Source organism: Bombina bombina, chromosome 4 (genome assembly GCF_027579735.1).
Source record: "Bombina bombina isolate aBomBom1 chromosome 4, aBomBom1.pri, whole genome shotgun sequence".
Lineage (NCBI taxonomy): Eukaryota > Metazoa > Chordata > Amphibia > Anura > Bombinatoridae > Bombina > Bombina bombina.
In genome coordinates, this window is record NC_069502.1 from 593,620,276 (window position 1) to 593,632,448 (window position 12,173).

The window sequence follows — 12,173 nt, forward strand, 5'->3', positions numbered from 1 at the left end:
CCTTAATTCCGATTGGCTGATAGAATTCTATCAGCCAATCGGAATTGAAGGGACGCCATCTTGGATGACGTCCCTTAAAGGAACCTTCATTCGTTGTTAGTCCGTCGGGGAAGAAGGATGTTCCGCGTCGGCGGGATGAAGATGGATCCGGAAGAAAGAGGATAGAAGATGCCGCTTGGAAGAAGACATCGCCCGGATGGAAGACCTCTTCTTTGCTGCTTGGATCAAGACTTCTACTGGATGGAGGACATCTTCTTGCTCCGCTTAGATGAAGAATTCGGCTCGGCTGGGTGAAGACGACTCAAGGTAAGGAGATCTTCAGGGTGTTAGTGATAGGTTTTTTTAAGGGGGGATGTGGGTGGTGGGTTGTAATGTTGGGGGGGGGGTATTGTAGTTGTATTTTCAGGCAAAAGAGCTGATTACTTTGGGGCAAGGCCCCACAAAGAAACCCTTTTAAGGGCTGGTAAAAGAGCTGATTACTTTAGTATTTTAGAATAGGGTAGGGAATTTTTTATATTGGGGGGCGTTTTTATTTTATTAGGGGGCTTAGATTAGGTGTAATTAGTTTAACTGCTTGTCATTCTTTTTTAATTTTTGTAATTTAGTGTTCATTTTTTTTGTATTATAGAATAGTTTTATTTAATTGTATTTAATTGTATTTAATTGTAGGTAATTGTAGGTCATTTATTTTACAGGTAATTTTGTATTTATTTTAACTAGGTAGCTATTAAATAGTTATTAACTATTTAATAGCTTTTGTACCTAGTTAAAATAAATACAAAGTTGGGGGGCGGGTCCGAACACCGACCAAGATGGCTGCTTGTATCTTTGGCTGAACTTGGGAGCTGATAGATCCGCTGCCTATCACCTCTCATACATATAATCCAAGCCTGAAATTACTACTGTCTTACAGATTACTACTTGTAGAACGGATTTACGTGTGTTTTTTCACTTTGCAACCCAGCCAAGCAGACCGGAATAGATGAGGAACGCAGCAGAGGCCTAGTAACAGACCTGGCTCCTCATTTACCCTCCCTAAGCCCTGTTAAGTCAGGAATGACAGCCGTATGTGCTGTCCCGATCTATTGATACGCTGTGCAGGAGAATATTTTTCTGTCCTATTACAAAAGTAACACCTTTCTTTAGTTCAGAGACGAACCATCTATTTTCTCAACGAAAGGGTAACATTCCACAAGCCGAGAACTACCGCTAGCTATGGATGCCATAGGCATGTGGGAGCGCAATATGACACAATTACTGGAACACCACTGCCAAGCTCTCCAGTCTGAGCTCTATAACCTCCTCATACCTGCAAGACCTACAGAAAGGATTTCACCCGAAGCAGCAAGCTGGCCGGGAGATGATGGTGGGGCTGGCGTCGTGTCGCTGCAGAGAGATTGCAGGCAGAAGAACCCGGTGTCTAAAGAAGCCCCAGGGGGAACATGGCAAACACATACAGGTCAAGAGCTTAACGTATTAACGAAGGATGCTTTTACTGATTCGGCGATCAAGACAAAGACCACCGCATTTGCTAATAACAATGTACGAGAGACCTCACTCATGAAATGTAAAATGGACTTTACCGAGGTTGTTGGGCCGGTCCCTCTTTGGCTTGCGGAGGTGGTCCAGATGAGTCCTTTGTCCTGGTTGCCCTTCGGCACTGGGTCCTTGGTTGTATGGGAGCTGCAGTGTACTTTGGAGAGGGATGGGCTTCCGAGTCTCGCCCGATTTGTACGCGGCCCTGAGGAAATGGGGCAATGCTTGGAGTGTCGGCTTCACTGCTTGGGACAAGCCACCCACAAAACTGGAGTGGGGTAACTTTCGCACTTGTTGGGGCGACCGTCAGGTGAACTTGGTTGCCTAGTCGACCGGGACTCATATCTGGAGTCATACGCATGGACATGGCCTGTTGCTGTATTTGACGCTCCTTAAGGTTTAACTGTCAGTGAGTAAGGCAGCTATGTGATATGTTTGTAATTGTTTGAGAGAGTGCTGTATTATAGGCACGCTAACATGACTTTAAAGGAATAACACATGTTAATATGAGCATACCTGCACATATGGCTATACTGGTCTACAAAACATTTTTACGCAGCTCAGTGATTAAACTATGGACTTACTGTATCTGGTCAATCATATTCACAAGTCTTCAGGACGGTTACTGCTCATCAGACTGTGTGAAAGCCGCTAATCTCTATATAGTTTATATGCTCAATGTTCATATAAAGTTTTCTTATGTTTTATGTATGATTTTGAGATGCTGACTCCTAACAGGTTAAGAGCTTAGAACGCTAATGAGACAGGAATAGTTTGGAGTCAATAATAGTTTAGTCGTGATTGTAATTCCTATTTAGACTACTATATTTACAGAAATGCTAAGGTAATAATATATATTCCTTCTCCCTGCAGATATTGTATCTCTAAATGTCTACACTAATGTCATGGTATTGTAGCGTATTTAGGGAGTGAATAGCAATTTTAGAGTAAATCCCCCTCAGTGTTAGACCTCCTTAAGGCCACTAGTGAACATATATATAAAGAGATAGGATATAACCTGTATTTGTAATCCAGGTATTAGAGAGATTGAGAAGTACATATACGGCCTAGCACAAACACAGCAAATAACCCTCACTCTAGTGTTTATGATGTAATCTCTCTACTGAACGCCTATACAGTAGCTGCATCTTTGGCTTATTATATCACAGTTAGGTATTCTTAAGAATCCCTTCCCCATTACAGCAAATAACGCCATATGTCATTAGCCAAATTAGTTACCGACTGGAATATTCCATACATAATAGTTATTAGTGTAGTTATTTTCTTACTATGGGTTCCATTACATGCTTTCCATAGTCATTAAATGTATTTAAAGTATGATATTTCCCAAACCAGTTGTTTGCATCAGGGGCCCAAAAGTGGCCCGCTTTGTTATTTTCTTTGCTTCCCCTAAAACTCCCTATCTTGTCTAAACTCTTTTTTGGAGGTCCAAGAGAGGCCTCCATTTACCATAGAGGGAAACCAGTGTTAAGATACTTATGTACAAGTAGCCGGATATTTAAAGGGTTAAATTGTATTACAGACCTCCTCCATCGCACTACATTATTGCATACTAATCTGGCACTTGAATAGCAATTCTTATACCCATTTTATCCTTTAGTGTTGAAACTTTCTACATCAACAGTTGTTGCTTTTCATATATTTAATGTTTTACGCCATACCATTTGTTTACCATTCTAGTCCTATTACCTCCAGCAATGTAAAATATACTTCCATATATCAGTTAGGAGGCCCCTATTTTTCCAGTGACCCAAGAGTGGTCAATATGTAACTACCATTTAATTTATTCTTTATGTTTTGGTCGGTCCAAAAGTGGCCGGTGATGTAGTTACTCTAGTGATCTACGCTTAAAAGAAAACTGAGGTTTTATATTATACAACTTGATTATTTGTTTTCCAGACAGATATTGCCTTTAAGAACGTATTATTGTGCAATCACTGAGCATAGATTCCCTCCTCTATTTTAATATATGTATACACAATTTGTTTGTATGAATCTCAGACAGTTATTACCTTTTAAGAATGTGTTGTAGTGTGAATTCTGTCCATAGCCTCTTGCTTTTGTTTGGATATGTGTATTCTCCATATGCTTAGCTGTATTTCAGCCAGTTCTTACTCATGGGAAAGAATGAAAACATTGTGTACATATCAATTGTGTTTTTTCAAGCTTGTAAACCTTTTGCTGTTTCCTGGAAAAACCTCAATAAAAAACTATTTAAAAAAAAAAAAAAATAAATACAAAGTTGCCTGTAACATAAATATAAATCCTAAAATAGCTATAATATAATTATTAATCATATTGTAGCTATATTAGGGTTTATTTTATAGGTAAGTAGTTTTAAATAGGAATAATTTAGTTATTTTTAGGAATATTATTTAGTTTAATATAAATTATATTTATGTTAGAGGGGTGTTAGGGTTAGAGTTATGTTTAGGGGTTAATAACTTTATTATAGTAGCGGCGACGGTGCGGGCGGGATATTATGGGTTAATAATTGTAGGTAGGTGGCGGCGATGTTAGGGAGGGCAGATTAGGGGTTAATACAATTTATTCTAGCGTTTGCGAGGCGGGAGTGCGACGGTTTAGGGGTTAATACATTTATTATAGTGGCGGCGAGGTCCGGTTGGCAGATTAGGGGTTATTAAGTGTAGTTAGGTAGCGGCGACGTTGGGGGGGGGGGGGGCAGATTAGGGGTTAATAAATATAATATAGGGGTCGGCGGTGTTAGGGGCAGCAGATTAGGGGTTCATAGGGATAATGTAGGTTGCGGCGGTGTCCAGAGCGGCAGATTAGGCGTTAATAGTATAATGCAGGGGTCAGCGATAGCGGGGGCGGCAGATTAGGGGTCAATAAGTGTAAGGTTAGGGGTGTTTAGACTCGGGGTTCATGTTAGGGTGTTAGGTGCAGACTTAGAAAGTGTTTCCCCATAGGAAACAATGGGGCTGCGTTAGGAGCTGAACGCTGCTTTTTTGCAGGTGCTAGGTTTTTTTTCAGCCAGCTCAGCCCCATTGTTTCCTATGGGGATATCGTGCACGAGCATGTTTTCCCAGCTTACCACTACCGTAAGCAATGCTGGTATTGAGAGTTGAAGTGGAGCTAAGTTAGGCTCAACGCACCCTTTTTTGAGCCTAACGCAGCCCCTCAGACAACTCTAAATACCAGCGTTGTTGGAAGGGTGCGTTGGGAAAAAAGCAGCCTTAGCTACGAGGGTCTTTACCGACAAAACTCTAAATCTAGCCGAGTGTATGTTGGAACAAAAAGATACCAACATGAAAAAGGGAAACAGATATTGAAGGCTTCTTTAAAAAATGGTCAGTATTTATTAAAATATTGTCACTGAATGAGATAGAACACATGATTTATCCCTTCAGGGACTCGGAGTTAGTACTATTGGGGGTCTGGTAATCCACTTTGCTCAAGCTTCAACCCAATGGGTAATTTTCCCCCCTTCCCTTTTTTTTTCCTTCTTTCTCCTTTTTTTTTTTTTTTTTTTGGGAAAGGGAAAAGGGGAAATATATAGTCATTTTTTTCAGGTCATTCATTTAGAGGACACGAAATAATGTGATTTGTTAAGTGGTAACACTTTTCTCTGGTTATGCATTAATTGAAAATCCTTGTAAAAAGGTACTATGAGTAATGTATTAGCAATGCTGTTATTATTGATATGAAATATATGATATTGTTTTCTTTGTTTTGTTGTTGGCTTTTTTCTCATTTGTTTTTGTTAAATGAAAATGGACTTAAAATAAAGTTTAAAAAAATAAAATAACATGCTCTCTCTGAATCATGAAAGTTTAATTCAAATGTTAGCTGAAAATTAGTAGCATTAGATCTTGTGAGCCATACATTACAGTTATAATCCTCAGCATTAACACCATTGCATTTGATTTATATTTCAAACAGAACAAATTTAACATTGCCTTCTATCACTTCTAAAGGTTTTTTTTTATCATCAGGTTTCAGATAAATAATACAATTTTAAACAACTTTCCATTTTACTTCTATTATCAAATTTGCTTCAGCCCCATCCCCTTACTACAGCCCCTATTCCTTCACCACAGCCCCTATACCCCTGATACAGCCCCTATACCCTCACTACAGCCCTTACCCCCTTACTACAGCCCCTATACCCCTGATACAGCCGCTATACCCCCGATACAGCCCCTATCCCATCAATACAGCTCCTATCCAGTCACAGCCATCAGAAGCCATGAGTGAAAGCTGATCCCAGTGCATGCTGGATCAGCTGTCACTGGACAATTGCTTGTTGTAATAGTAATTGCCACAGATCTGGTAGCGAGAATGACTACATGCCATAATCGTTACCTGATCTGAATAGCAAGCCAATGTTTAAATACATTTGGCTTACTAAGTCCCCTTCTCTCTATCACAGGACATTACAAAAAAAAGTATTGGTATCGGAAAGTATTTTTTTTTTTAAATTGTTTTGGTGCATCCCTAGTTCATAGGTAACTGTCTGTATATCTAACTAAGGGTGAATATGGATACTTGAAATTGCAATTTGGATTCCTTTGGGATATATTTAATAACCAGACTAAATAATCAATGAGAGATCCTCCACACAGAATTTGATGTTGTGCTGTTTACTAAATAACACTTGGTAAAAAGCACACTTGGTGCACATGGCCTATGTGCTCACAATATGCACTTTATACTAATGGTCAATGTGTTTGCAGCTTGTATACTGTGCGTATGGTGGATGTGTTTAGTTTAATCATGGTATGCACTTTATTTTCAAATGATACATGTATATTGCTGAGATTTATGCACCTTATTTGCATCAGATTGTGCTAACTGTATTTGTAGTTTGATGCATTTTGTTTGCACATGATGTATATTGGATAGATGTTTTAGTTTGGATTGGAGGCCATAGGCTACATAGTTGTATTGTATAGTATTGGTGGCACTATTGTGTAATGTTTATATGTATTATTAGGCTGTCAGTCTTTTTTAATGTCTTGCTCTATTAATGATTGAGGGATTATATTTTTTAGGTATTAAATGTATTATGGCATTATGTAAGACTGATAGAGTTTACACTGAGTTACATCTATTTTATTGTATATTTTATCCAAAAAAATAGTATTAGTTACACAAAAACACTCAGGGTCTGTTCATTGTTCAGGGACATAGGGGGTTATTTACAGAGCCCTGGTGTTTGCTGAAATTGCTTTAAACTATAAAGAAAAGCTTTTGAGAGTTTTTCTCTCTCATATCTGAAGCAATACATGAGAAAGGAAAGCTTGTATTTTAAGAATTAAGTTAGTACAATAAAAACTTATCATTGCATACTACATTACTCTGGTATTTTGTAATCTTATATATATCTATCTATTAGTGGTATGATTTAGTGGTTAAAATTATTAGTGCCCCCTCAGTTTTGACTGTGGTATCTTATGTGCCCCCCCTATATATTGTCCCTAGAGTCGCCACTGCATGACTGGCATGGGTGAAAAGGTGCACCTAAGATGGATGATATTAATTTTAAAATTAGAAACACTGAGCATGTTGTTTTCTTGTTATTAATATAAAACACGTTTGATACAAAGTGGTCACAATATTAGAAGTAAAACATGTATAGTATAGTGAAAACTTATAGCAGCTATACAAATAGAATATGAAAAAGCCTTTAGTTCCAAAAAACACATTTACATAGTGCAAAGCTGAAGAAAGCACTTTTGGAAAACAAGAAAGCTGTGGCTACTCTCTTCCATAGGATATTAATATTTTGTAACATAAAATCTTCCTAAAAAGAAAAAAAGCCAAAAGTTAAAAACATGTTTATTTAAATAACAAAAACACTTTACATACATATAATAGTATTTCATAGTATAATACATTATTTTAATAAACTATATGCACATGTACAATATAACCACAATCCTTCTGCTCATTTAGGTTTATTATTCATCTTCTAGTTTCCCTATTGTATTGTGACAAAAAAGTTTGAGTTTTGGTTAACAAATGTAAATTGTATTGCCATTCGGTACAGCATTACAAGTTCAAAGCTGGAGATACTGTTTTTAAAATTCCTCCAGCGTCAAAGAAGCATCACCTCCCTAAAGAAGTACAATATAGTTAGCGATACTGTCCTTAAACACTAATTTCAGCCCTTTATAAAATTTCACTGGTAATCTCGATCACAAGACAAATCTCTTTTAAGAACTTGGTAAAAAATAATAACACTTATTCCTCATACACAGTGCTTACATTTTCACAGGTAAAATAGCCTGTTATGGTGCACACCCTTAATTAATCAATTTATACAACACTATAAGAGAAGAAAAAAAGCCTCAATCTAATATTAGGCCTTTAAAAAGACAGGGAATACAGCACTCTTTATATTTATATAAAGCACATATTTATTGTTACACAGTTCCAATTCCAGAACTGAAACAAATCAAGCAAATATTGGTAAAGCTGAACAAATATACATATATATATACAAAGTATCAAGTACTCACACATTGCATTCATTCAACATACATACTGAAACACACTATACATCAGCATTGAAATCTATACCTAATCACAAAAATCTTATGTGGCCACAATGACTAGGAAATAACAGCGCTGTTACTTTAAGAAAATTTTTTGCAAAGATAATAAAAAACTGCAAACAGTCCATTTCCAAAAAGTAATAATATAGTAGTGTCAAATAGTAACTTTATGTTGTTTAAGTCAGAATAGGTCTCCAAGCATTTGTGTCAGGAAAAGCGTTAGTATGGTGAGCAGGCAAGCAGGATAATAAGCAGAAAATAAGCATATAAAGGTCCAGCTCCTTATTGCAATGCTTTTTTAAACCTTATAATAAGCGTTAGTATGAAAAGCAGGTTACTGAGCAGGAGATAAGCAGTGCATATGTATGTCCAGTTCCTTATTGCAATGCTTCTTACGCTTTATGGTGTATATATTGTGAATATGGGGACCGTTACCTTCCGCAACTGGGCTTCACAGGAATTTACCGCAATGTTTCTCATAACATGGTATGATATTACCTGAAACCTCCAGCCCCTTCCTTTACCTCTATCTTCCAAATGCTTCCAGCGTAGTCTCGCCAGACCTGTTATTCATGTAGCTCCACTTCACAGCAGCAAACTTATTTCTTCAACTCTGTGAAATACTCCTTGTGGAATCCTTTGCAAAAAAGGGCTTCATCAGGGCTGTCCATCAACCTGTGTGCTAGTCTTTTAAAGAGTAAAACTCCTCCTCTTCTTTCTTACATTGTTACCTCTACAAAAAAAGGGGGAGTAGCTACTCTCACTATCAAACAATCACAGGTTAAAAGCTTTCTTTCATTCAAAACTTACGCATTCACACTAAGAATCAAAATCTCTTTATTTAGTAAACACTTCTTTTTGAACATATCACCATTCCCTCTTAATAGACATTTTAAGGATAGAATAATCTTGTATAATCTTATATTCCTGTATGCAATACCATACATAGAGATTCATTTTGCTATTATATGTCCTTTTAATAAACATTCAAATAGCTCTATATTTATTTAGGTGCATCATATCCGATGCTAAATAGGTACATCCACCTTTAAAATATCCAATATGGAAAAATTCACTACTTCAAAATTACATTTTGTATAATGCTATATGAGCATATTTAGATATTTTAAAACAAAGGATCCAACCTTAATGTAGTCTTTAATGGTAATTTTATATATATTCAAAGGAAATAATATTGGAAGTGCATAGTAAGTTCTTATATCTAATTCCTATTACATTTAGTCTAATGCTATATGAGCATACTTAGATATTTTAAAGCAACAGATCTAACCTTAATGTAATTTTTTAATGTTCATTTTGTGTATATTCAAATGAAATAATATAGGAAAATACATAGTAAGTTCTTATATCTTACAGGTAGCTTGCAAATTCTAGTTTTTCATTGAGGCCTCTAGGGTATAGCATCTTAAGTGTATACATCCATTTTGTCTCTTTTTGTAGGAGACATTTATCATTGTCTCCTCCTCTTCCTGATAGAATCCTATCAGCCAATCGGAATTCAAGGGACGCCATCTTGGATGACGTCATTTAAAGGAACCTTCATTCTTCGCTTGGACTTCGTTTGAAGAGGATGCTCCGCGTCGGCTGGATTAAAGATTGACCTGCTCCGCTCCGGATGGATGAAGATGCCGGATGGATGAAGACTTCTGCTGCTTGGAGGACCTCTTCTGCCCGGATCGGATAAAGACTTCTGCCCCTCTGCAGGTCCACTTGTGCCCGGCTGGGTGAAGACGGCTCAAGGTAGGGTGATCTTCAAGGGAGTAGTGTTAGGTTTTATTAAGGGGGGATTGGGTGGGTTTTAGAATAGGGTTGGGAGTGTGGGTGGTGGGTTTTAATGTTGGGGGGGTATTGTATTTTTTTTTTTTTACAGGTAAAAGCGCTGATTACTTTGGGGCCTTTTAAGTGCTATTTGTAATTTAGTATAGGGTAGGGAATGTTATTATTTGGGGGGGCTTTTTTATTTTATTAGGGGGATTAGAGTTGGTGTAATTAGTTTAAAAAAAATTGTAATTATTTTTTATTTTCTGTAATTTAGTGTTTGTTATTTTTCATACTTTAGTTTATTAAATTTAATTGTAGTTAATTGTAGTTAGTTTATGTAATTAATTTAATGATAGTGTAGTGTTAGGTGTAATTGTAACTTAGGTTAGGATTTATTTTACAGGTAAATTTGTATTTATCTTAGCTAGGAAGTTATTAAGTAGTTAATAAATATTTAATATTTATTGTACCTAGTTAAAATGAATACAAAGTTGCCAGTAAAATAAATCTAAACCCTAAAATAGATACAAATGTAACTATTAGTTATATTGTAGCTATCTTAGGGTTTATTTTACAGGTAAGTATTTAGTTTTAAATAGGAATAATTTATTTAATTGTAGTTATTTTATTTAGATTTATTTAAATTATATTTAAGTTAGGGGGGTGTTAGACTTAGGTTTAGACTTAGGTTTAGGGGTTAATAAATTTAATATAGTAGCGGCCAGGGCCGCCACTAGAAATTTTGGGGCCCCTGACTCAACCATTGATCAGGGCCCCCCCTTTGACATGTGCAATTTTTGACCAAGTGACTAAAACGTATATGCACTTTATTCTTAAGTGTCTATTTAAACTTGGAAATGTTGTAAAGGTAGTAACATACAAACACACAGACACACTCATACACTGAAACACACACACACTCACACATAAGGATTCACATATAGACACTCTAGCAGACACGCAAAGAAACACACTCAGACACAGACACCCCAACAGACACTTAGCACTCGTTTACATTGACCTGACAAGTAATGAGGTAAACTACAGTTTTGTAAAAAAAAAAAGGAGAATTAGAAAACAAAATATGGAGTTCTGATTAACTTTTTGTAAAGGAAGATGACAACTAAATTATGACAACAGCATGCAGTGGCTGAAAGGAAGGGCCCTGAACTGCCTAAACAATAATTTAAAGGTTAAATGGTGGATTGGTTACTTCCGGAAAGGTCTTGTTAGTCTCAAAGTCTGTAGAAAGATGTGAATAATTAGTAGTAAGGTCAAAATGTCCTAAAAAGGAACAGACAATGGACACACACACAAACTCAAACTTGCACACACACAGAGACACCCACAGAAAACACACAAAGACATACATACACAGAGAGACAACCACATAAAAAACACAGAAAGACATACATAGACACACTCTCACTGAGACATCCACAGAAAACACACAAAGACATACACACACCCTCACAGAGACACCCCTCATAAAACACACACCCAAACAGAGACATCCACAGAAAACACAGACATACATACATATACACACACACCCTCACAGAGACATCCACAGAAAATACACAAAGACAAACACACCCACCTTCACAGAGAGATCCACAGATAAAAAAATACATACACACTCAGAGACACAAACCAAAGTACAAAGACAAACACAGACACCCACAGAAACACTCACAGGAGGAAACATTTATGCACCTTGCATCCCCTAAATCAACAGTGTGTGACATGCATGATAAAAAAATTTTTAGAAATTAAGAGATCACTTTTTAAAGAATCATATTTGTAAATGTGCAAACAAAAATAATTCTGTGAATTCAAAATTGTACATTAATGAGCTGGGTAGATGGCTAGATGAAGAAAAGTACCTTTAAAAGGTTGATATATGATGTTTGTTTGTTTTTTCCCCATTTTCCCCAACCAAGAGCCCCCACTTCAAATATAGTGTACACATTTTCCCAGCTGTCAGCTGTACTTATGGATTTTTAAAATGCTGTACTCTATATGGTCTTGGTGGGACCATAAGCTGTGGTACTCATACCATTAGATCTGGATAAATGCAGAATTTAGGCTTGTTGGTATTTATTTCAAAATTAAGCTAGCTGAAGTGTAAACTGAACAGTTTTAAGTTAAACTGTCTCATTTCAAACACTGAGCAATCTTAGTCTGAGAGTATAAAATCTTATGCAGATGTAAAAATCTTAGATAAAATGCCTCTTTGCATCTGGAAAGTCCTTGCATGAAGGGGCAGTAAATTGGAATGTAATGTAATATATTACATGCTAATACTTTACT

General features: G+C 36.6%; 1 long non-coding RNA gene across 1 annotated transcript in view; it reads right to left on the bottom strand.

The window, feature by feature from the left end:
* Positions 1-8,752, bottom strand: part of LOC128655499 (uncharacterized) — a 48,737-nt gene extending 39,985 nt beyond the window's left edge. Inside the window, exon 1 of the long non-coding RNA XR_008401826.1 lies at positions 8,603-8,752. This is a non-coding gene — a long non-coding RNA (uncharacterized LOC128655499). The remainder of the gene's footprint in view (positions 1-8,602) is intronic.
* Positions 8,753-12,173: the final 3,421 nt, after the last annotated feature.